This window comes from Aquarana catesbeiana, linkage group LG13, assembly GCF_042186555.1.
Source record: "Aquarana catesbeiana isolate 2022-GZ linkage group LG13, ASM4218655v1, whole genome shotgun sequence".
Classification (NCBI taxonomy): domain Eukaryota; kingdom Metazoa; phylum Chordata; class Amphibia; order Anura; family Ranidae; genus Aquarana; species Aquarana catesbeiana.
Window position 1 is genome coordinate 15,365,345 of NC_133336.1, and position 27,293 is coordinate 15,392,637.

Here is a 27,293-nt window from a genome sequence, read left to right on the forward strand (position 1 = left end):
ACAAGCTGCAACGGTTTGCATGGGAATCCAAGAATGAAACTGGCTTATCAATGTGATTACTGCTCAATGATCCACTTAGGCAGCTAAAGAGGTTACAAAAAGGACTTTTAAAGGCAGCACCCCCCCTCCCCTCCTCCCCATCTCCCCCATGCATGTGGCATTCAATCACTCTTAGGATTAACTCAGCGTGGAGGCTGTACTAGGGGAAGTACGAGGTGCAGCAGTGCAATTCTGCCTGCTGTGATCTGATCTGACTTTCCCATCTCAGCCACTTGATCGCTCTCACTGCAGAGACAGCTTCAAGCTTGCAGAAAAGAGAAGCTTTTTTGTTCCTTCTCCCCCCTGATGCAGACTGAGGCAGGGCTCCTTCATCTGGCAGAGATGGCTGTGTCACCGCTGGAAGGGAAGCAGCCACAGACCTGCATCTCAGCCCCAATGCTTGCTCAGTCCTCCCTGCAAGACTGACTTGCTGTGCATGCAGCAGCATGCTTGTGCTGTTTTGCCAAGGCAGAGAGGGTGGAGGTCGGCTGAGCTGCCTGCAGAAAGGGCTTTTCTGTGTTTTAGGCAAGACCAGTGTCTGTGTCTAGTGTCCAGGGCTGGTAACTGCAGCCCTGAACCCTCCCTGTGAGCAGGCACAGCAGTGAAATCCAAGGAGCCAGGAAGGGGTTGCGTTGAACCTGCTGTTGACCTTCAGCACCCTGGAAAGCTGGAGGGGACCCAGAGCATTCTGGTGCAGCACCCTGGACAGTGGTTGGAGGGGTCCCATACTGCTCTGGTGCAGCACCCTGGGCATTGGCTGGAGGGGATCCATAGCTCTCTGATTCAGCACCTTGGACAGCGGCTGGAGGGATCCACAGCGCCCTTAATCAGCACCCTGGACAGCAGCTAGAAGAGGGTATCCACAGCTATCTGATTCAGCACCCTGGACAGCGGCTGAAGGTGGGCCTATTTAATCTGCACCCTGGACAGCGGCTGCAGGGGATCCTTGCCGCTCTGATTCAGTACCCTGGACAGCGGCTGCAGGGGATCCATAGCTCTATGATTCAGCACCCTAGACAGCGGCGGAAGGGGATCCTTACCTCTCTGATTCAGCATCCTGGACAGCGGTTGAACGGGGATCCTCAGCTATCTGATTTAGCACAGTGATCAGAATCGGAGACCAGGATCTAGCACAGTACATTACACAGCCATCTGGATCTCACCCCCCCTCTACCTACCCCTCTGCTCAGAAATCTGGATCACTCACTGCTCAGCGCAAGGATCTGGTTCAGCACCTAGGGAGAGTGACCTGGATTAAGCGCCTGTCAATCAGCCCCCCTGTGATCTGATCAGCCCCTGAGACAAGGATCCAATACCTCGCATTGCACCTGGATCCCCTCTTTTTTTTCCTCCCCTTGCAAGATCTTTTTTTTTTTTTTTTTGGATCACAACCCCCAGGACAAGGATCTCAGCACCTTGGACAGCAGGATCTGATTCAGCCCCTGCCCGAAAAAAAAAAAAAAAAAAAAATGCTTCAGCAGCAGACTGGCTCCTTTTAGGTTCCCATCGTCTGCTAATTGCAAGGAGCAGCTAACAAACGCCCCGGAATACAAGTGCTGCACACCTCAAGGCTTCTCTATGGCTGCTAGCCCAGTGGGTACTGAGCTGGGCTGGGGCATGTTGTTGGCTTTGGCTTGAAGGGAAAAAAGAAAGGTTTTAAGGCTTAACCTGGATCAGGTACATTGCAAGGTCACAGCAACATTTTTTACCTGTCTACCTTTCACTAACCCAAGCTGGGGAAAAGTATTTGTCTCCTTTGGATTTATTGCTCTAAGGAGGTCTGTGGAAGGCTGAAACTGCAATTTTTTTTGTTTAAATGTCATTAATGATGTGTCCTCTAGACCAAGTTGGGGGCTAAAGGTGTTATTATGTGAACAGGCTGCCATGCTTAAGCTGTACTCTTCCTCCTTGCCTGCACTGGGGATGGTACCACTAGCCAAATCTCTTTGCATCTGCCCTGTTTCCCCTCCAGTTCCCTCCAGATGTCGGTTTTAATGGAGCATACCCTTTGGATTACCTATAGTGAAAAATCAAGGCTACAGTTCTAGAATGCCAGTGCTGGATAATGGCAAAGGGCAGAGAAGTAACCAGAAAACAATTTGCAAGACTCTGAGATCCTCCCTTAGGCACCCTGTAATAAATTTATCTCCAGGTAAAAGGTCCAACTGCAACCGTCTTGACTCTAGAGAGAACAGGTAAACAGCAAGCTTCATTTTTACATACAATCATTTTGTGTGTGATCTATCTTGTCTCTTCTGCTTTAGCTGCATTGCAGACTGCTTTACTTATTAATGCTTTCTTTTCCACATTTGTTAGTGTGTGCTGAAATACCCAAGGGTTACCCTCTGTATTTTGTTGTAGAGGGATATTTTCTCTTAAATTGAAAAATAAATCTATGCTGTGGCACTTAATCTATCCTTGGAAGAGGGGATTAGGTTACATAGCTTCCTGGACTGGAGCTGGAAGCCAAGAGCTCCTTGCAAACCTGCAAGTATGGTTTAGGAAAAGAAAAATCTATGTTTTTTTTTTTTTAGCACAACAACCCCAAATAATGAATGCTGCAGCTCTTCTATATCATAGATAGGGTGGCATGCCTTGTTAGAGAGAAAGCTGTAACAATTTCTTAAATTCCCGTGATGTGGTGATCTCTGTTTCAGATTTAGAGGATCCTTTGGAATATAGCGAAATAAAGTAGCACTCAATTTCACTTTTTAATGGAATGCATATGTGATTGCCCCAGTTATGTAAGACAAGCAGATGGCTTGGGGGAAAACGTGAAAGATTCATGTAGCATAGATAGCAATTCAGGTTTTAACTGAGCTTCAGCTGGTGGCTTGATCAAATAATTTTATATATATATATATATATATATATATATATATATATATATATATATATATATGACTCAGAAATGTCTTTAAGATAAAGTGGGATAATGCACTTGACTTACAAAATTGGTTCATGAATGTTTCATGCTTATGGAGCAGAACAGGTTAATAATTCAAATGCATTATGCTTTATTTGCCTGGGTGTATTACAGCAATCCCACATTTAATATGTTCCTCTCTGTGCCTCGGCCTTGCGCTCTTTCAAACTCCACTTTGCTCGGGAAGCAACACTGGATGATTTTCTTTAATTTCCAAGCAGATGTTAGGAAGGACAAAAAAAAAATAAGCTTTTTCATTTTCTTTAGTAGATTGGTGAATTTTCACATATTTCTATTCAATGGCATTTGTTGGTGGTTGGACATAGGAATGGAGAGTAGAGGATGTAGTTCCTTCAACGGGCAGGCTGAGGGTGCCAGTGAGCCACCTTTAGAGGACTTTTATACCTCTTGTTTTTTAACCTGTGGGATGCCAGATGATGGAAGAGAAAAATAAAGAGCTCCCGAGGCTTGTAGTGTTGTCTTTTGAATGTGGAAGCCATTAAAACTTGGAAGTCTCCTTTAAGTAAACCATGAACTGTCCACGTTGTTTTTTTTTTTTTTTTTTTTGTTTCACCTTTTTGAGCTAATATTACTGTTTAGGGTAGCTAATATCTTCGAACTGCAAAGAGAAGTGTTTTGTCTTTAATCCTGTTGAGGTTATACATCATTTTGATGTTTCACATGGTATCAGCCATCATAGAACAAATCTATTGATTGGTATTTATGTTAGTTATTCAGTCTGAATGTTTGCTAATCAGTGAGATGTGACTGTGGATATCTTATGCATTATCTGATCTTCTAAAATGCAAGTTATGAATTAATAAACATGTTTTTTGTGTCTTCTTTGCTCTATGTTTCTCTGTTGCCAACACACTTTGGGGATTATGGACTTACATTGCAAAGAGTAAAGATCAGCAGAACCCATAGCAAGCCATAGGAAATGGAAAAAGGAAATAGTGATGTCTATCACTAGTCTTAAAATGCTAAGCTCTTAAAGTATGCTTTGTGATTGGTTGCCATGGGGTACTGTATTGCTTCCTGGCATTCCTTATTACATTAAGACTTATGTTTCCCAATAATTCCAAATGAAATGCATTGCATTTACATTGTATAACAGCTAGCCATGGCATTACTGATATGCTGTCATGCTTACACAGAAATCTTTTCATTAAGAGACAATGGGTCTTGACAGTGTGGATAAATCTATATATAGAAAGAGGATGCCTTGGTTATCTAACTGATTAGGCACAAAACAGAAGAGCGTTCTCTGTATCACAGGCAATCTGGATCTCACACATGCCAATTAAATGAAAGTGTTCTCATGATATGAACCCGACTGCTGCTGAATCCTAGTCCCAGAGCCCAGTCACCCCCACCCCCTCATTCTCATCCCTCTCTGCTCCATAGGATTTGTTATAGAATGAGATCACGCCATTTTGGGTGCCCTGTAGCTGCATTCAAAACAGGGATTTACATGGAATCAGAGCAGCCTGACATTTTTTATATCCCCCACCCCACCCCACCCCGCCTCCAACAGGATTCCTGTACATGTCATTTATTGAGATTGCAGAATCACATCATGCGACTGCAGAGGGGAGGGTGAGAGAGAGGAGGGAGAAGTAGTATGGGGAGAGAGAGAGTGAGAGAAGGGAGAAGAAGGAGTATGGAGAGACAGAGAGAGAGAGAGAAGAGGAAGAAGGAGTATGGGGAGACAGAGAGAGAGAGAGAAGGGAGAAGAAGGAGTATGGGGAGACAGAGAGAGAGAAGAGGAAGAAGGAGTATGGGGAGAGAGAGAGTGAGAGAAGAGGAAGAAGGAGTATGGGGAGACAGAGAGAGAGAGAGATAAGGGAGAAGAAGGAGTATGGAGAGACAGAGAGAGAGAGAGAGAGAGAGAGAGAGAAGAGGAAGAAGGAGTATGGGGAGACAGAGAGAGAGAGAGAGAAGGGAGAAAAAAGGAGTATGCAGAGACAGAGAGAGAGAGGAGGAAGAAGGAGTATGGAGAGACAGTGAGAGAGGAGGAAGAAGAAGGAGTATGGAGAGACACAGAGAGAGGAGGAAGAAGAGGGAGTATGGAGAGACAGAGAGAGATGAGGAAGAAGAAGGAGTATGGAGAGACAGAGAGAGGTGAGGAAGAAGAAGGAGTATGGCGAGAAAGAGAAAGGAGGAAGAAGTATGGAGAGACAGAAAGAGAGAGAGAGAGGAAGGAGAAGGAGTATGGAGAGACAGAGAGAAAGGAGGAAGAATGAGTATGGAGAGACAGAGAGAGAGGAGGAAGAAGAAGGAGTATGGAGAGAAAGAGAGAGAGGAGAAAGAAGAAGGAGTATGTAGAGTCAGAGAGAGAGGAGGAAGAAGAAAGAGTATGGAGAGACAGAGAGAGAGGAGGAAGAAGGAGTATGAAGAGAGAGAGAGAGAGAGAGAGAGAGAGAGAGAGAGGAGGAAGAAGAAGGAGTATGGAGAGACAGAGAGAGAGAGGAGGAAGACGAAGGAGTATTGGGAGAGAGGGGAGGAATAAGAAGGAGTATGGAGAAAAAGAGAGAGAGGAGGAAGAAGAAGGAGTATGGAGAGACAGAGAGAGAGAGAGAAGAGGAAGAGGAAGAAGGAGTATGGAGAGATAGAGAGAGAGAGAGGAGGAAGAAGAAGGAGTATGGAGAGACAGAGAGAGAGGAGGAAGAAGGAGTATGGAGAGAGAGAGAGAGAGAGAGAGAGAGAGAGAGAGAGAGAGAAGAGGAAGAAGGAGTATGGAGAGATAGAGAGAGATGAGGAAGAAGAAGGAGTATGGAGAGACAGAGAGAGAGGAGGAAGAAGGAGTATGGAGAGACATGGAGAGAGAGAGAGAGAGAGAGAGAGAGAGGAGGAGGAAGAAGAAGGAGTATGGAGAGAGAGGGGAGGAAGAAGAAGGAGTATGGAGAAAAAGAGAGAGAGGAGGAAGAAGAAGAAGGAGTATGGAGAGACAGAGAGAGAGGAGAAAGAAGAAAGAGTATGGAGAGACAGAGAGAGAGGAGGAAGAAGAAGGAGTATGGAGAGACCGAGAGAGAGGAGGAAGAAGGAGTATGGAGAGACAGAGAGAGAGAGGAGGAAGAAGAAGGAGTATGGAGAGACAGAGAGAGAGGAGGAAGAAGGAGTATGGAGATACAGAGAGAGAGAGAGAGGAGGAAGAAGAAGGAGTATGGAGAGAGAGAGGGGAGGAAGAAGAGGGAGTATGGAGAGACAGAGAGAGAGGAGGAAAAAGAATGAGTATGGAGAGACAGAGATAGAGGAGGGAGAAGAATGAGTATGGTGAGACAGAGAGCGAGAGGAAGAAGAAGAGTATGGAGTATGGAGAGAGAGAGAGGAGGGAGAAGGAGAGTATGGGGACACAGAAAGAAAGAGAGAGAGAGGGGGGAGAAGGAGTAGGGAGAGGCAGAGTTAGAGGAAAGAGAAGAACGAGTATGGGGAGACAGAGAGAGAGAGAGTGGGAGAAGAAGTATGAGAAGAGAGAGAGGAGGAAAAAGAGGGAGTATGGAGAGACACAGAAAGAGGACAGCGAATGAGCATGGAGAGACAGGGAGAGAGAATGAGTATAGAGACAGAGATGGTGTGGAGGGAGAAGAAGTATGGAGAGACAGAGAGAGAGAGAAGAGAAAGATAAAGGAGTGTGCAGAGACATAGAGAGAGAGAGAGAGAGAGAGAGAGAGAGAGAGAGAGAGAGAGAGAGAGAGAGAGAGAAAGAGAACTAGAGTGAGAGATGAAATATACATGAGGGAAGGGAAGGGGGCAGTGAGAGAGGAGAGAGAAGGACATATCATATACAGTATCTCACAAAAGTGAGTACACCCCTCAAGACCAGAGAGGGAAAGAAGAAGTAGCCCAAAGATAAACAAAGATAGAGATAGAGAAACTGGATCAGAAACAGAGGAGGGATGGCTGGAATAAGAAAGGGAGGCAGAGAAAGAAAGAACCTGCGTATGAAAGAATAAAAGGACAAGGAGGAGGGGTAATAAGTGATGCAAAATGACTGGAGAGAGAAAGAAAGAGAGAGAAAGAAAGAGAACTAGAGTGAGAGATGAAATATACATGAGGGAAGGGTAGGGGGCAGTGAGAGAGGAGAGAGAAGGACATATCATATACAGTATTTCACAAAAGTGAGTACACCCCTCACATTTTTGTAAATATTTTCTTCTATCTTTTCATGTGACAACACTGAAGAAATGACACTTTGCTACAATGTAAAGTAGTGAGTGTACAGCTTGTATAACAGTGTAAATTTGCTGTCCCCTCAAAATAACTCAACACACAGCCATTAATGTCTAAACTGCTGGCAACAAAAGTGAGTACACCAATGTCCAAATTGGTCCCAAAGTGTCAATATTTTGTGTTGCCACCATTATTTTCCAGCACTGCCTTAACCCTCTTGGGCATGGAGTTCACCAGAGCTTCACAGGTTGCCACTGGAGTCTTCTTCCACTCCTCCATGACGACATCACAGAGCTGATGAATGTTAGAGAACTTGCGCTCCTCCACCTTCCATTTGAGGATGCCCCACAGATGATCAATAGGGTTTAGGTCTGGAGACATGCTTTGGCCAGTCCATCACTTTTACCCTCAGATTCTTTAGCAAAGCAGTGGTCGTCTTGGAGGTGTGTTTGGGGTCATTATCATGTTGGAATACTGCCCTGCGGCTCAGTCTCCAAAGGGAGGGGATCATGCTCTGCTTCAGTATGTCACAGTACATGTTGGCATTCGTGGTTCCCTCAATGAACTGCAGCTCCCCAGTGCCGACAGTACTCATGCAGCCCCAGTTAATGACACTCCCACCACTATGCTTGACTGTAGGCAAGACACACTTGTCTTTGTATTCCTCACCTGGTTGCCGCCACACACGCTTGACACCATCTTAACCAAATAAGTTTATCTTGGTCTCATCAGACCACAGAACATGGTTCCAGTAATTCATGTCCTTAGTCTGTTCGTCTTCAGAAAACTGTTTGTGGGCTTTCTTGTGCATCATCTTTAGAAGAGGCTTCCTTCTGGGATGACAGCCATGTAGACAAATTTGATGCAGTGTGCGGCGTATGGTCTGAACACTGACAGGCTGACCCCCCCCCCCCCACCCCTCTAACCTCTGCAGCAATGCTGGCAGCACCCATACGTATATTTCCCAAAGACAACCTCTGGATAAGACGCTGAGCACGTGCACTCAACTTCTTTGGTGGATCATGGCGAGGTCTGTTCTGAGTGGAACCTGTTCTGTTAAACTGCTGTATGGTCTTGGCCACTGTGCTGCAGCTTAGTTTTAGGGTCTTGGCAATCTTCTTATAGCCTAGGCCATCTTTATGTAGAGCAACAATTCTTCTTTTCAGATCCTCAGAGAGTTCTTTGTCATGAGGTGCCATGTTGAACTTCCAATGACCAGTATGAGAGAGTGAGAGCGATAACACCAAATTTAACACACCTGCTCCCCATTCACACCTGAGACCTTGTAGCACTAACGAGTCACATGACACCGGGGAGGGAAAATGGCTAATTGTGCCCAACTTGGAAATTTTCGCTTAGGGGTGTACTGACTTTATGGCTGTGTTTAGACATTAATGGCTGTGTGCTGAGTTATTTTGAGAGGACAGCAAATTTACACTGTTATACAAGCTGTACACTCACTATTTTACATTGTAGCAAAGTGTCATTTCTTCAGTTTTGTCACATGAAAAGATATAATAAATTATTTACAAAAATGTGAGGGGTGTACTCACTTTTGTGAGATACTGTATGTTTAATAGACCCTAGAATAGAGGTGGAGCTGAATCGGATTTCAGCCAGTCACCCACCTAGAAAAGTTAAAAGCACACAGGGCAGGGAGAACAGGATAGAGCCAGAGACGATGGAATGAGAAAGGTAGAGAGAGAACATATGAGAAATATGAGAAATAATAAAGAAAGAGTGTGATGGAGAACTTGTAAGGAGGGATAGAAAGGAATATAAGACAGGGTAGGTGAAAAGGTTCAGGTATTTTTTGTACTGTGTGCTAGTGACTTACAGAGAAGGTAGCCATCTTGAGCTGGGACAATATTTAGCAAACTTGTTAATGTGCTTTTAAACACCTTTTAGGCAACACTACTCCAAGGTCTTAGTGCCAACCATGAAGCTGTCATACTGCTTTAATATAGTACCTCCCTTTTATCTGCAAGACATGGTCCAGTAGACTGCAGTATAAACCTTTGTGACCTTTCTATGGATTTTGGCCCAAGCTTTCCCAAGCATTCTATTGATGAATACATTAAACATGCGTGAAGGATATCGTTATCTACACAGCCATTTAAACGACATTAATCCGGTTCAGCACTGTTACATTTCTGCAGGCTAATTCATGTGTAAATGTGTAATAAGATATCAAGTGCTCTTCTTTCCCTTTTCCTGTTAAAAATCAAAAGAAATTTAACATATGCATTATTGCCAGCAATGGTCAATAGTCTTATGCCGCGTACACACGGTCGGACTTTTCGTCTACAAAAGTCCAACGGACGCCGACGGACTAAAGCTGGCTGGTAATCCGATCGTGTGTGGGCTTCTCCGGACTTTCAGCAGACTTTTTCAGCCTCAAATCCGACGGACTTTAGATTTGAAACATGCTTCAAATCTTTACGTCGTAACTACGACGGACCCCGAAATCCGCTCGTCTGTGTGCTAGTCCGACGGACAAAAACCCATGCTAGGGCAGCTATTGGCTACTGGCTATGAACTTCCTTATTTTAGTCCGGTGTACGTCATCACGTACGAATCCGTCGGACTTTTGTGTGGTCGTGTGTAGGCAAGTCCGTTCGTTAGAAAGTCTGCTGCAAGTCCGCCGAAAGTCCGCCGGAAGTCTGTCGGACAGGCTGTCGGACTTTTGTAGACGAAAAGTCCGACCGTGTGTACGCGGCATTAGACTTCTTTTACCTTGCCTTCATCATTGTGGAGGGTCGAAATGTTTCCCTTTACCAGATTACCTAAAGAGAGTTACTCTCCCTCACCTACATTTCATTATCTTTTCTGAGCCCGTGAAGTGTAGAAAGATCCTCGTTTGACTGGGATAAAGGACAGTTGGACCAGTGTAAGGCTATTTGGCATTTGAATATAAGTATTTATGTCCAAGGTGCTTGTATTTTTTTTTTTTTGGGGGGGGGGGGGGGCAACATATTTTTGGGGTTATATAAACATAAATTACAAAAATGGCAATATTGGTTTATCAAGGGGCTAGTGAACTGGCTGGTGTTTCTGAGATCTAGAACAGGAAGACCCTCCCAGCTGCAACAGAAGCTGCTCAAGCAAGATACTAGGGATCCCTCTTAATGGAAAGGAAGATGGCACCCGGTCCTTGCCGAGCATTTGCAGTAACTAGTACCTCTCATGACATCACACACTCCTTCACTGGATTGGGTTTCCTAGCCCCTTATGCAGAGGCTGGCCTAGACCAAGAGATGGTCCAAGGACCCGCCCCCACCAGTCATATGACATGTCAGCCAGCCTGGTGTGAGTTTGAGGGAACATGTTTTTAAAGGGTTTCTATATCATTATATATATATTTTTTTATATCTTATAATAAAGATTTTGGACTAAGACACGGCTCATTCATAGATGTATTTATTATTTTATTTACCCTGGTTCGGCCACATCTGGAGTATGCCAATCAGTTGTTCTGGTCACCAGTCCTCAGGAAGAATGCGCTGGAACTGGAAAGAGTCCAGAGAAAGGGCAACAAAATTAATAAGGGGACTGAAGGACCTCAATTAAGAGGAATGACTACAAGCAATAAACGTATTCTCCCTGGAGAAAAGACGCTTGAGAGGAGATATGTTAGGGATATACACATACCTCAATGGTGATCCCGGCATAAGTAGGAAACTATTCAGTCTCAGGGAGTGTAAGAAGACACAGGATCACACAATGAGACTGGAGGGAAACGATTTAACCTTAATCTGTGTAGGGGGTTTTCACTGTCAGGGCAGTAAGGATGTGGAGCTCTCTTCCACAATCGGTGGTGTCTGCAGTATTGATCGTTTTAAAAGACTCTTTGACGTGCAACACAATATACAGGGTTATGGGAAACGATTATCGACACAAACACACACACGCATAGGTTGAACTCGATGGACTAGTGTCTTTATTCAACCTTACCAACTATGTAAATATTTATGACTTTTTGACATTTTTTTTTTATTGTTATAAAATCCATAGAAGGTCCATAGAAGTTTTTTTCCCCTACTCTTTGTTTGGATATTGCAGACAGAGCACTGTAGACAAAATTATAGGAGAAGGAGGTCGTTTTGTGTGCTCTAATGGATCTAGAGCTGGGTGAATCCATTTGCTTGTCCCTATTTATGTGGCGTAAGTTCACTCTTTGTAAGATTCAATCTGGCAATATTAAACCGCATTATTTGGGGTTAATAATAAACATTTTTTTGTTTCTGAGGATGAAAAATTTCCATTCCAAGATTCCTTGGCATGGGCTCTTACATTCTCCGACTCCCAGGAGCACTGTGGATATTTTACATTATCAGAAAACACAGAAGGTCTGTTGAAAGCATTTAAACAGACCCTGCCAGGTAGGTTTTCAGAAAAACTGAGCAGGAAGCAGGGGCTTGATGATAATTAGCAAGTATGGCTGCTCATGTGTGTATTTATTATTATAAATTATGCAACTAAAAAAATAAAAAACACATGCAGATACGATTATGTGCAGGAAAGTGAATATGTTGTTTGCCCACAAAGTCAAGAGGTTCACTTTACTTCTGGCTACACCATGTGTAGCAGTGTGACCCCATGCTACTCTGTAAAAGGGTGGTTTACACAAGATTTTGGGAGAAGCAAGCACACTGATTGCTCAGGTGTGTTCTGGCTTCATAATAGGGCCAGAGTTCAAAGCTTAGGACCACACCCTCCCAAGGGAGGTCAGTGTGTCTGAGGGGAGCCGTGTTGGATGCTACCGTGTGTCAAGGTCAGGTTGGGACAGAGGAAGGCCCAAGCCTGAGATGGAGTTCAAATGGATGCTACCATGCGTCAAGGTCAGGTTGGGACAGAGGAAGGCCCAAGCCTGAGAGGGAGTCCAGAAGGGTCAAGCACAGCTACGGAGCTGCAAGGAAAGACACAGAGCTAAAGGTCAGCCTTTGCGCATACCACTGGGATGTTTTTGATGGTCAGGAAGACCAAAAGGTGTTTGATGGTCAAGAAGACCCCGCATAGGTACTTGGAGCAGTAAAGCAGCTACAAGAGAGCCATGTCTTTGCAGTGATCCTGCACGGGAAGAGCTATCTGTATGAACTTTGACTTGCTTTTGAATAAAAGTGGGCTACCATGCCCTTGAAATACAGTTTTGAGTTTTGGACTGGCACAACTCATTGTAAATGCACCTACCGCTTGAGTTTAATCACCCTAATCTTACACATGATTTTATATTTATCTTCTTTTTATATCTTTGGTGCTCCATTTAAGCAGAAGAGTAAGAATAAACTTTAAGTCATGATTAGGAAATTACACAGAGCTAAGGACTCTTCCCACGCTACCATGAGAGTGCCTTAAAGCGGTGTTCTAGACTCAATTCCTTTTTTAAAATCAGCAGCTACAAACACTGTAGCTGCTGACTTTTAATAAGGACACTTAACTGTCCAGGGAGCCCACGATGTCGGCCCCCTGAGGCTCGGGTGCAGGCGCCCGATTGTAACTAAAGGAAACCGGTAGTGGAGCTTTCAGTCTTCACCGCCGGTTTCCTACTGCGCATACGCAAGTCGCGTGGTGCTTTCTGAATGGCCCGCCATCTTCTGAGTCACACACAGGTCCCAGAAGGCAGCGGGTAGAAGGAGAAAATGACGCCGTGGGCCATGGTCGAGGTAGGATGGAAGCAGTGGCATTGCTAGGGGCTGGCTTTTGGGGTTATAGCCCAGAATCTGGGGCCCATAGCCCCGAGTCTCTACAGGGGTCCCCAAGGGGAGGGGAGGCTCTCTGGGGACCCTGATGTTAGTGGGGGGCTCTCTGGGGACCCTGATTTAGGGGGGGGGGCTCTCTGGGGACCTAATGTAAGGGGAGGCTCTCTGGAGACCCTAATGTACGGGGAGGCTCTCTGGGGACCCTGATGTAAGGGGGGGCTCTATGGGGATACATATACACACACACACACACACGTATATTATATAGATGTGTATGCCCGCCCAAGCGTATGACTTTCTTTACTACGCTGCAATGGGCTATAGCCGCAGATCTTTTGTAGACCCAGCAACGCCCCTGGATGGAAGTACACTCTGTACTTCACATGAGGTAAGTAAAAAGAAAAAAAATCTGTATACAAAAACGAGTGGTGGAGGGGTCTTTATTCCTTTAGGAACAAGTTGTAAAATAGGTTGGAACTCCACTTTAAGCAGCCAATCACTAATCACCTGTTTCCATTTTCATGTCACAGACAGACAGGGAGAGCCTGGAGTACCTGGTGGTGCAGGAAAACCTGGTAGCACGGGGAATATAGGTGAAAAGGATTTCTGCACCATGAGGCTTGTTCGTTTGTGTTTCATGGGAATATCATTTGATGTGGACCAAACGGTGTGATTACCGTGATTGGAGTTTGGAAACCAGGGTGCCTGAATCCATCTTGCCTTACCTGATTGATCATGGTGTGCTGAGATCAAGGGATCTTCTCATTACAATCCATGCCCGTTTGATCCTTGTAATGAGGGTCCAAAGAGGAGGGTAAACGGCAGTGTGTTCGGGTGTCGGTGGTGGTTCTCCTTTCCTGTCCACACGTAGTGTACATCTTATTAAGTGTGCTATCTTTAACCATATCTGAGGATCAACGGTTTATGGACATTTCATGAGCGCTGCACTTTTTCTATATAATTTCTTTATTGTTGTTCATCAATATTGTGCTTTCTGCTGGAGGGACTATTATCATTGTTTTAAAATATAACTAGTGCATCAGTCACTCATTTTCACTAATCACTTGTGCTGTGAGATACTGAGTCACATGCTCCCAATAATCAGTACCAATATTTGTCTTCACTCCTGAAGGCCAAAATGGTGCAACGGAGGAGCAAAAGAAAAGGTGAGTATAATTTTTTTTCAGAAGCAACATTAAACCTGCCAGTTTTCTCTGCAATAACCAAATACAATTTAAGAAGATCGCTTGCACACAAAGATCTAATTAAAAGTGTCAAAAGTTCCCCTTTAATAATGTATAAATTGTGAGTCATAAGCAAACTCTGGCATAGCTAAAGCTTTGTTATTCTGTAGATATTGTCCATGCATCAAGAATTCAGACATACTTTGATTGATTTTTTAATTATATTCAAACGTCAGGACTGGAAGCCATGAGATCAAGTGACTTTGTTCATTAACACACAGACGTAGGGTCTCCTTTTTCCACATCCCATCTCTGATGAAAGACTTCTATTGAAGTAAAGGGGGGGGTGTGCAGAATAGTTGATGGACAGAAAGGCCATCACTCTTACATCGATCAATGTCACATCTAAAAAGCTGATGCTAGGAGGCATCTATTGTGCATGTATTTATCATATAAATATTCTCCAGTTTGACCTTCTCTGTATGTCATTCAGAGGATGTATATCCAGTGTTGAATATGTGTTAAAAACGAGACCCTTTCAAATTATTATTATTATTATTAATCAGGATTTATATAGTGCCAACAGTGTGCACAGTGCTTTACAGTATAAAGGGAGACAGTAAAGTTACAATACAATACAATATAAGAGGGTCAAGAGGGCCCTGCTGATAAGAGCTTACTATCTAATAAGGTGGGACAAGTAGTACAAAAGGTAATAACTGTGAGGGATGAGCTGATGGAAGAATTAAGGTTAAGTTGTCTCTCTGTTATCTCTCGCCTTGACTATTGCAACTCCCTTCTCATTGGTCTGCCCCTCCATAGGCTATCCCCTCTTCAGTCTATCATCAATGCTGCTGCCAGACTTATCCACCTTACCAACAGCTTAGTGTCTGCCAACCCTCTCCTCCAATCCCTACACTGGCTTCCCAATCACCCAGCGAATTAAATTCGAAATACTAACCACAACATTCAAAGCCATTCACAACTCTGCCCTGAGCTACATCACCAATCTTGTCTCCAAATATCACCCAAATCGTCCCCTCCGCTCTTCTCAAGACCTCCTGCTTTCTCATCTCCTCCTCTCATGCTCATCTCCAGAGCCTCTCCCATCCTCTGGAACTCTCTACCTCCACCGGTCCGGCTATCCCCTACTCTGGCTGCCTTCAGGCAATCCCTGAAAACTCATCTCTTCGGGAAAGCCTATCACGTCTCCAACAAATCCTTTACCACTTCCATCGGCTCATTCCCCACAGTTACAACCTTTTGTACCACCTGCCCCACCCTATTAGATTGTAAGCTCTTCTGAGCAGGGCCCTCTTAATCCTCTTGTATTTTATTGTATTATAACTGTATTGTCTCCTTTTTTATATTGTAAAGCGCTGCGTAAACTGTTGGCGCTATATAAATCCTGTATAATAATAATAAAAGTTGTTAGGTGGAGATGGGATAGGCTTCCCTGAAGAGATGAGCTTTCAGGGATCGCCTAAAAGTGGTTAGAGTAGGAGATAGCCGGACAGATTGAAGTGGGGAGTTCCAAAGAATGTGGGAGGCTCTGGAGAAGTCCTGGAGATGAGCATGGCAGGTAGTGACAAGGGAGCTAAAGAGAGGGAGGTCCTGGGGGGAGTGGAGAGGACATTTTAGGTGAGACAAGATTGGTGAGGTAGCTCGGGACAAAGTTGTGAATGGCTTTGTATGTTATAGTTAGTGTCTTGAATTTAATTTGCTGGGCAATCGGAAGCCAGTGAAAGGATTGGCAAAGATGGGTGGAGGGCACTGAGTGGTTGGTAAGGTAGGTGAGTCGGCAGCAGCAAAAACTTTAAAATACAGTTTCCTGCTTCTTTTGATGTTCAGTTCCACATCATACCTCGTTTATCTGTCTTTCTGTAGAAAGCAGGGTTGAGCAAATGGAATCTTTTAAACTAATTTTGGAATTTATTTTATCAGTCACATCGGGTAAAGAGAATATTCTTCCAGCAGAGGTCAGCTTGTATTTTCCATTATCTGCAGATTGAATCCTTAGCTACTGAATCTATTTGGAACTACTTTGCTGGTACCATTTCCAAAACCATCTAGATGGGTGGGATTGTTAGCATGAATTAGCTGGCAGAGATGGGCAATTTAAATAGATGCCATCATTCCAATGTGTACCGTCCACCAAAGAACGTGTGGCTACAAGCAACTCCATTCAAAAAAAGTGAAATGCGTCAACGCAGGAACTTGGAGCTGTTGGATCTTGATTGTTATTGGTCCAAGGCCATGGAGTGCATCAGTACAACATATTATTATGTGTTTTACCAGCAAACCCACTTGTACCGTCCACCAAAGAACACGTGTGGCTACAAGCTACTCCATTCAAAAGAAGTGAAATGCGTCAGTGCAGGAACTTGGAGCTGTTGGATCTTGATTGTTATTGGTCCAAGGCCATGGAGTGCATCGGTACAAAATATTATTATGTGTTTTACCAGCAAACCCAATTTTAGAAACAGTGGGTTTGCTATGCAAAAAATAATATACAGAAGTTTTATAAGTATATATGCCACAACAGTCTACTACACATAGTAAGGACTAAACTACACCGGTGATCTTAATCCCAGGCGTCTAGGTATTTGAAATCAATCTGCTGCAAATCAGGTTATGGGCAAACAGTAATTAGATCCCTCAGCAGCATGCGATTAAGATCACTAATGCATTTGACCCTAAAGGTAACTGGGATTATTATTAGACCGATGAAAACAGACAGGATTATTCAGTAAAGAGAACAATGATGGTGTATAAAACCTAGCCACAGTATCCAGTCAAAGTTTGGTTTACTTCAATTAGAATGGTAAAAGGAATGGTCCAGGAGCAATCTCCAATGGTCCCAAGTGATGCCCTTGGTACAGTCCCTGTAGGATTATATTGGATGTTAGTAGATACGTTTAGATTCTTACTATTCACACTGAGTGACTGTGATCTTGGTAGATTATGTTTATGTTCAAGGTTGGAGGCCTTTTACAGTCCTATTTGTTCTCTACAGCCCACATCATCCAGTTGGCACATTGCTAAAGTTAATAGACATCGGTGGGTTTATAAAAAATAAAAATAAAAAACGGAATTAAGACTTTAAGCCACAATATTAAATTTTGAGAAGGAAAGTAAATTGACAGTTGGCAGACAGTTTGAATTTCATGCGGCTTCCTCCAGTTTAGGCTCAGGTGTCTTCTTATCTCCTCTCAACAGCCGTGTTAAAGAGACTCTGTTGTTGGGGGTGGGGTGGCAAACTTCTGCAGGTATAAAGTGCAAGTAGCAAAAGATTCACATATCCGCAGTAGAACCCAAACCTTCAACCTGTAATGCCACGTACACACGAGCGGACTTTGACGGACTAGGTCCGACAGTCTTTCCGACGGACTTTGCAGCGTAGGTCCGCCGGATTTTCAAACGAACGGACTTGGACACACACGATCACTCCAAAGTCCGACGGATTCGTACGTGATGACGTACGACTGGACTAAAGTAAGGAAGTTGATAGCCAGTAGCGAATAGCTGCCCTAGCGTCGGTTTTTGTCCGTCGGACTAGCATACAGACAAGCGGACTTTTTGACCGGACTCGAGTCCGTCGGAAAGCTTTGAAACATGTTTTATTTCTAGGTCCGTCAGACTTTTGGGTAAAAAAAAGTCCGCTGGAGCCCACACGCGATCGAATTGTCCGACGGAGTCCGGTCCGCCGGACCAAGTCTGCTGCAAAGTCAGCTCGTGTGTACGCGACATTACAGTTGGGTCTCATGCCAAGCCCTTTCTTCTTTTCAACCTCAGAGCATTCCTGTTGGTCAATGTGTTTGCCAGTCATTGTGATGGGTCTAAAGGAACGGGGAAGACGGGCTTAGCAGCAAGCGCCGACAATACCTAGATCTTTGCCTTAGAATGGACCCACTTTTTGATTAAACACCAATAAGACCAATTTCGTGACAGGCACAAATCTTTAACACTGAATGCCAAAAGCGCAGCCGTGTGAGAAAATTGGTATTAGACGTAATACCTTACATAGTTACATTGTAGGTGAGGTTGAAAAAAGACACAAGTCCATCAAGTCCAACCTATGTGTGTGATTATATGTCAGTATTATATTGTATATCCCTGTATGTTGTGGTCGTTCAGGTGCTTATCTAATAGTTTCTTGAAACTATTGATGCCCCCCGCTCAGACCACCGCCTGTGGAAGGGAATTCCACATCCTTGCCGCTCTTGCAGTAAAGAACCCTCTACGTAGCTTAAGGCTTAACCTCTTTTCTATTAATTTTAATGAGTGGCCATGTGTCTTGTTAAACTCTCTTCCACAAAAAAGTTTTATACTTATTGTGGGGTCACCAGTACAGTCTTTATAAATTGAAATCATATCCCCTCTCAAGCGTCTCTTCTCCAGAGAGAATAAGTTCAGTGCTCCTTAACATGTGACTACCCGTCACGAAATGTGCCATATTGGTATTTGATAAAATATTGTTGTACAAAGAAAGATCGGCTTTCTGGATCTTTCTTGCCAAAATCTAAATTTTTCCAGTGATCAAATAAATTTCATATCCATGGGCACCTCTGCTAACACCACTACCTATTGTTTTTTCTTTCTTTTTTTTTTTTTAACTCAGTAAAGAAAAGGTATGAAAAAGGAGAGAAAGATCTGGGAGTAGGAAAAGAGGGGTAGGAAAGGGACAAGGGGTATTCAGGGGGCTCTTGTTGGTCCAGTAAGACAGATGTGGCTAGGACATGCTACACTTTTGACTGGGGATATGCTACAGAAGACAATGCAAAGCTAGAAGCACGAGGCTGTTAGACATCACTGCTATTACCCCTAATCAATGTTTTCCGTACAGACCGTTGAGATCTGAGGGCTACACATCATGCTACAAAGGGCTGCATGTGGCCTTTCAGAGGTTGGGCACCAGGGCTTTATATCAATAAAAATTTGGACTAAAATTCCTGAAGTGTTGTGAACTTTTTAATACTGGGTGCTCCTCAACACTCACCCCAAAGCTTTATACCCACTGTATGTACTCTTTTGCGACTATCAGAGAGGCAGCAACCCAGGACCAGATGGTTTAGTCCTTCACTGCTGTTCACCAGCCCCTTCGAAGGAAAACTCATTCTGGGTTAAAGTACCAATATCCCACTTCTATCAGTCCAGCGCTATTACGCACACACATATGCACCAGCCTTTGTAACCCTGGAAACACCATCTGAGACAAAGAAAAAAAAAAAAAATAAATTATATATATATATATATATATATATATATATATATATATTTTATATATACTGTATATACAATATTGTCAAAAGTATTGTGACACCCACCTGCCTTTACACACACATGAACTTTAATGCCATCCCAGCCTTAGTCCGTCAATATTGAGTTGGGGATGGCCCCTTCCTACAAGAAGGTGGAAATGGAAGGTGCGTTACCAAGGGTCATTTAATAATAATAAAAATGTAATATATAAAATTGGGTACTCAGAAAATGCAACTGACAAAAGGCCATAAAAACAATGCATGGACATGCACAGAACACGGGTACAGCTAACGCGTTTCGGGGGCGCATCATCTTCCGCAGAGCTAGGCTAGTCTCATACATCATGGGCAAGCGCTTTTATAGGGAATTGAAAATTGTGTGTCAAAAAGAGCCACGTCCTCAAGGGGGTGGGAAAAAGAAAAAAAACAATTTTATTAATACATATATTCATGTATATATACATATATAGATACACACATATATGTATATATATTATTTTATATATTTAAGCCTACCAGTCCTTATAAGTAATGGGTACATTACTAAAAAAAACAAAATATATATATATATATATATATATATATATATATATATATATGTGTGTGTGTTTTTTTTTAAGTAATGTACCCATTACATATAAGGACTGGTAGGCTTAAATATACTCAATTTTTGCTTTTGGGTTTAGATACACAAAGCCCAGGGTAATGTCTACCTTTTCTCGTGTAATATATATATATATATATATATATATATATATATATATATATATATATATATATATATATATACTTTTTTTTTTAACTAATGTAGCCATTACTGATAAGGACTGGTAGGCTTAAATATATTCAATTTTTGTTTTTGGGTTTAGATACACAAAGCCCAGGGTCATGTCGACCTCTCTCTTCCGTTCTCCCCATAGTGGGTTTATGACGATGTGACCTATACTGATCAGCCTTAACACATTCTTGGGTTTCCTTCCTTCTGAGCCATAATTAAGTTGCAGGGTTATGCTAATGATCACAATCTGCCCATTAGTGACTGGCGAGGTTTGTATTGCCTGTTGGTACTAATGAGAGCGCGCAGATAGGGAAAACTGACTTATTTAGTTGTTTAAATTGGCTTGTTAATTAACCCGGTCCCTGGAAGTGAACTCTAAACCAGAACATGCATTGCTATGTTGGCGGATGTTGTACAAGCCGTCGCAGGAACATCTAGCTGTGTACAGCTGTATTATGAGTCATGTCATGTGTTGATTTGTGCGATCAATTATTATAGGCAGCTCAGCGCTCTGGGCGATATTATGCTTGTAGCATTAAATTGTAAGGCAAACATATTAATAATTACTGAACTTCCCTGGGTCCCCGCTGGAAATTCACCGGAGCCTGCTTGTCAAGCTGCAGTAAGGGACAGAAATGCTAAGTTGACACGGCCTGCCTTTGTTTTTGTGCTCCTCGAATGATGTATTGTTAAATGGTTTCTGATATGCTTCGGACCAGAGACTAGTAATCAATAAGTGCTGTAAGTAGAAAAACCATTTCCCTCCCCCCCCTCCTTTCTTTCTTTTTGGCTCCAAATACTTCCTTCCATCTTGCCATCTTTCAAAAGTAGATGTAAGCCCTAACTGAATGACATTTTGGTAGCTGAAGTACTGTGTATTGTGTATTATGAACAATTTCTTTTTCTAATCAAATAACTGTTTTCATTTTTTTTCCACCCTTTGTTGCCCTAAAGTGCTGTTAATCTCCCACACCTTCTGTGCAACCACACTTTATTTTTTTTTTTTGCACTCCAGCAATGATTCCTAATGGTGACCACACTAGTCCTGGCTTGCGTACTGTGTGCTAAAACGGCCCCCCCTTGTAGTCTCCATTGGAAGTCTTAAGCCTCGTACACACGATCGGATTTTCCCACGGGAATTGTGTGATGACAGGCCGTTGGTGGAAAATCCGACCGTTTGTACGCTCCATCGGACAATTGTTGTCGGATGTTCCGCGGACAAATGTTGGATGGCGGGCTTTAAAATGTTTCGCGGATAAATGTGTGTTGTCGGATTTTCCGAGCGTGTGTACACAAGTCCGTCGGACAAAAGTCCAAAGTACAAAACACGCATGCTCGGAAGCAAGGACGAGCCGGAAGCGGTCGGTCTTGTAAACTCGCGTTCGTAATGGAGAATTAACATTCGTGACGTGGCAAATTATGAAATCTGGAAATGCAGCGCACAATTCTCTTCTTCTTTAATGGGATAATAATGAAGCTGCTTTGCTGGTGATACTGATGGAGTTATTGCAAACAAAATTTCAAAGGCTTTTTTTTTCTAGTGATATCAAGAATAATATTATTATGCTTTTTTTTGGGGGGGGTGAGTTACCACAACACCATTATCCCGTAGTTTTTAAGATCAAAGATACAACTATGTTGGTGTCCCTTGTCAATGTTACATTGTATTTTATAAAATGTAACTGCCGACTCCCAAACTGTCATTTGAAGTAAAACACAAAGCCAAGTATTATTCTACAAAATGTTTTTATTGTGCGTTAAAAAAAATAAAAAAATTAGACATGATATCTGCCAATAGAACTTAACCAAAAAGTGCATTCTATGCATCCAAAAATATAGAAAAAATACCAAATCAAATCATTATTATTCAACCAAAAAAATAAAATAAAAGCCTCATGCATGTGTCCTGCTTCTTAATATAGGGGGGTCAGCAATGCCAAGAGTTGGTGAAAGCAGGGGTCCGTCATCCTGAGATAATTCCGAAAATCATCCGGATTATTCTCCTGGAGCTCCCGCAGCAAAGGCATATGACAGAATTGGTCACGATTAATAAAGCAATCAATTTTTGGTCCAAGAAATCCTCCTCCTGTTCCTGGACTGGACTTGGGTCAAAGCAATAACTCCAAGGCCAATAATAAATAACACGTTATCTCCTCCGATTCCGCAACATGTCTGGTTGATGAACGGCCACTCAGAATGAACTGAAAAGCACGAGCTGAAAAGCGCAAAATAAAAAGCGCAAAATGAAAAGCGCGAATCAACACTCACCAAACTTCTGCTAACAAGAAATTAGCAGAAGGAGCCCGAAGGGTGGCGCTAAAGGGCTGAAAAACCACTTAGTAAATCACTACGTTCATGTTTGTTGGCCGACAATTGTGTAGCCGTTTGTATGCAAGACAAGTTTGGGGCCAACGCCCTTTGGACAAAAGTCCGCAGTTTTGTCTGCGGAAAAAATCAGATTGTGTGTATGAGGCTTAAGTGACAACACAGGAGCACAACTGGGAGTCAAGGACAGAACATTGTCACCTTGTAACAGGAAGAGCCTGAACAAGGAACTTCATAGCAGGATAATTTTAATTAAAGCTGTAAATTAAAATTATAATACATTTCATTAAATAAAAATAGATTTAAAGCATGTATTTATTTATAAATGAATAAACTATAATTATTGATTCATCATGAATTCATCAATTGATAAATACTTAGTTTATTAATAAATAAGTAGATTAAGAATTCATTAATTGATTAATTAATAATAAATACAATAAAATTAATTTTCTTGGTGCCAAGATGTCAGCATACATAAGGTAGTATACTACCATGGCTTAGCCCCAGGAAAGGAAAATTGCAGTAAGTAGTTGATACAATTTTCTATTTTCCTGGCACCAATGTGGCAACATACTACTACAACTAAAGAAGAAATGGCCGCACTCTGTACTCGATCAATATTCTTTTATTCAAAGTGTTGAAAGAAAGCTGGTAGATGCATTTCACACACTCCAAATGTGCTTAGTCATACTACTACTACTACTACTACTACTACTACTATGCAACCATTGATTGGCACGAGAAAAGAAAAATAATGGTAAATATTTAATACAGTTTTCCATTTTCCTGGTGCCATTGTGAAAGCATACTTCCACATGCAGTATATGCTGCCATGGATTTGATTTTATTATGTTTACGTGTATTAAAAATTAGTTTTCTTGGTGCCAACATGGCAGCATACATAAGGCAGTACCCTGCCATGGATTGGCACCATTGGAAGTCTAAGTGACAACACAGGAGCACAACTGGGAGTCAAGGACAGAACATTCAGAGCCTGAACAAGGAACTGCATAGCAGGATTATTTTAATTAAAGCTGTAAATTAAAATTAAAAAAAATTTCATTAAATAAAAATAGATTTAAAGAATGTATTTATTTATTTATAAATAAATAAACTATAATTATTGATTCACCATTAATTAATTAATTCTTAATCTACTTAATCTATTTATTAATAAATTAAGTATTTAAGAATTAATTAATTGATTAATTACTAATAAATACAATACAATTAATTTTCTTGGTGCCAAGGTGTCAGCATACATAGGGTAGTATGCTACCATGGATTAGCCCCAGGAAAGGAAAATTGCAGTAAGTACAATTTTCTATTTTCCTGGCACCAATGTGGCAACATACTACTACAACTATGCAGCCATGGATTGGCACGAGAAAAGAAAAATAACAATAAATATTCAATACAATTTTCCATTTTCCTGGTGCCATTGTGGAAGCATACTACCACATACAGTATATGCTGCCATGGATTGGATTTTATTGTGTTTATGTGTATTAAAAATTAGTTTTGTTTTCTTGGTGCCAACATGGCAGCATACATAAGGTAGTACCCTGCCATGGATTGGCGCCATTGGAAGTCTAAGTGACAACACAGGAGCACAACTGGGAGTCAAGGACAGAACATTGTCACCTTGTAACAGGAAGAGCCTCAACAAGGAACTTCATAGCAGGATTATTTTAATTAAAGCTGTAAATTAAAATTAAAAAAACATTTAATTAAATAAAAATAGATTTAAAGAATGTATTTATTTATAAATTAACTATAATTATTGATTAATCATTCATTAATTAATTCTTAATCTATTTATTTATTTATAAATTAAATAAACTATAATTATTGATTCATCATGAATTAATTCTTAATCTACTTATTTATTAATAAATTAAGTATTAAAGAATTGATTAATTGATTAATTAATTGATTAATTACTAATAAATACAATAAAATTAAATTTTCTTGGTGCCAAGGTGTCAGCATACATACACAGGGTAGTATGCTACCATGGATTAGCCCCAGGAAAGGAAAATTGCAGTAAGTACAATTTTCTATTTTCCTGGCACCAATGTGGCAACATACTACTACAACTATGCAGCCATGGATTGGCACGAGAAAAGAAAAATAATGATAAATATTTAATATAATTTTCCATTTTCCTGGTGCCATTGTGGAAGCATACTACCACATACAGTATATGCTGCCATGGATTGGATTTTATTGTGTTTATGTGTATTAAAAAATAGCTTTCTTGGTGCCAACATGGCAGGATACATAAGGTACAAAGTACCCTGCCATGGATTGGCATCAGGAAAGAACAATTAATGAAAATATGTAATACAATTCTCCATTTTCCTGGTGCCATACTACCACAATGGTAAGTATTTGATACAAGTTTCCATTTTCCTGGCGCCAACATGGCAGCATACTAGTACACGTGTGCTGCTGTCATGGATTGGCACCAGGAAAGAAATATTATGGTAAAAATTTAAAACAGTTTTCTATTTTTCTGGAGCCACTGTGGCAGCATTCTACCACATATATGTGCCATGGATTTAGTTGTATTGGGTTTATGTGAACTAAAATGTGTTTTCTTGGTGCCAACATGAAAGGAAAGGAAAATTACAGTAAGTATTTAAAATAATTTTCCATTTTCCTGGCACATGGTGGTAACATACTATCAAAACTACATTGCCATGGATTGGCACCAGGAAAGAAACATTATGGTACCAATCCAATATGGTACTTGTGGTAGTATGCTGCCACGTTGGTGCCAGTAAAATGAAAAATTGTATCAAATGCATACCATAAATTTCCTGCAAAGGAAAATGAACGTAAGTATTGGATACAATTTTCTTTTTTAATGTCTTTTTTTTTTTTAGTCAAAAAAAAACAGTTGTGCAAAAAACATTCAACATAAAAGTTGAATCAACAACCATCTTTTTATTCTTTTTAGATAAACTTTCAGGCCTTGAATGCAGATTTTTACCATACAACACATTTTAAATGCGACTTGTTCCATGCTTCTCCTGGGGGGGGGAATATAACACTAACTGGGTTAATATGATGTATAGATGTCCATAAATAAATATGCTATTTAAAAGCAGTGGATAGGAAGACACCTGCTGTGTTCAGTTGTATGGGGGCCCAATGTATTCGCATCACCGCCAAGTGGATCGAGGGGGGGGAGCGTTCGTGGTTATTGAACAGAGGGAAGGATTGGCTGGGTCATTTAACCACTTAAGCCCCGGACCATTTGGCTGCCCAAAGACCTGAGCACTTTTTGCGATTCGGCACTGCGTCGCTTTAACTGACAATTGCGCGGTCGTGCGACGTGGCTCCCAAACAAGATTGACGTCCTTTTTTTTTTTTTCCCCACAAATAGAGCTTTCTTTTGGTGGTATTTGATCACCTCTGCTGTTTTCATTTTTTGCGCTACAAACAAAAAATAGCAACAATTTGGAAAAAAACACATTTTTTAAAAACTTTTTGCTATAATAAATATCCCCCAAAATTAATTTAAAAAAATTTTTTTTTTAGTTTAGGCCGATACGTATTCTTCTACATATTTTTGGTAAAAAAAAATTGAAATAAGTGTTTATTGATTTGCCAGATTCACATGTACGTCGTATACCCACTGGCCAATTTATTAGGTACACCTTGCTAGTCCCGGGTTGGACCCCCTTTTGCCTTCATTCTTGGTGGCAGAGATACAACAAGGTGTTGGAAACGTTCCTCAGAGATTTTGCTCCATAGTGACATGATAACATCACACAGTTGCTGCAGATTTGTTGGCTGCCCATCCATGATGCCAATCTCCAGTGAGTGTGGAGGCCATTGGAGGGCAGTGACCTCATTGTCCAGTGGTGAGATGAGTGGAGCTTTGTGACATGGTGCATTATCCTGCTGGAAGGAGCCATCAGAAGATGGGGACACTGTAGTCATAAAGGGATGGACATGGTCACCAACAATACTCAGGGGGGCCGTGGGGTTTAGACAATGCTCAATTGGTACTAAGGGGCCCAAAGTGTGCCAAGAAAATATCCCCCCCCACACCATTACACCCCCACCACCAGCCTGAACCGGTGATACAAGGCAGCTTAAATTGAGACTCATCAGACCAGGCAAAGTTTTTCCAATCTTCTATTGTCCAAGTTCGGTGATCCTGTGCGAATTGTAGCCTCAGTTTCCTGTTCTTAGCTGACAGGAGTGGCACCCAGTGTGGTCTTCTCCAGCTGTAGACCATCTGCTTCAAGTTTCGACGTGTTCGACATTCAGAGATGGTATCCTGCATACCTTGGGTGTAACGAGGGGTTGAGTTACTGTTGCCTTTCTATCATCTGGAACCAGTCTGCCCATTCTCCTCTGACCTCTGAACTGCCGCTCACTGGATATTTTCTCTTTTTTCCACCATTCTCTGTAAACCCGAGAGATGGTTGTGTGTGAAAATCCCAGTAGATCAGCAGTTTTTGAAATACCCAGACCAGCCCATATGGCACCAACAACCATGCCACGTACAAAGTCACTTAAATCCCCTTTATTCCCCATTCTGATGCTCGGTTTGAACTTCAGCAAGTCATCTTCACCACGTCTAGATGCCTGAATGCATTGAGTTGCTGCCATGTGAGTGGCTGATTTGTGTTACCAAGCAAATGAGCAGGTAGACCTAGAAAAGTGGTCGGTGAGTGTATACTGCACTTCTATGCACATTTTAATATGGTGCTTTATTGATGGATGCCAATGGGGTGAGGCTAACAAACAGATTTACATTTTTCCTGTCCGGCTTTGAAGCTTTCTTCTTTTCTCTGTGGTATGAATGGTAATTGAAGACTTATGATCCAAGGTCCCTGACCTTCATTCAACAAGTAGCCGAGGAGGTGTTGTATAAACAGTTTA

General features: G+C 42.0%; 1 protein-coding gene across 1 annotated transcript in view; it reads left to right on the forward strand.

The window, feature by feature from the left end:
• Window positions 1-208: 208 nt before the first annotated feature.
• LRFN5 (leucine rich repeat and fibronectin type III domain containing 5) overlaps window positions 209-27,293 on the forward strand; it is a 329,134-nt gene continuing 302,049 nt past the window's right edge. Inside the window, exon 1 of the mRNA XM_073610073.1 lies at window positions 209-2,234. The gene's annotated coding sequence lies outside the window, so the exon portion shown is untranslated. The remainder of the gene's footprint in view (window positions 2,235-27,293) is intronic.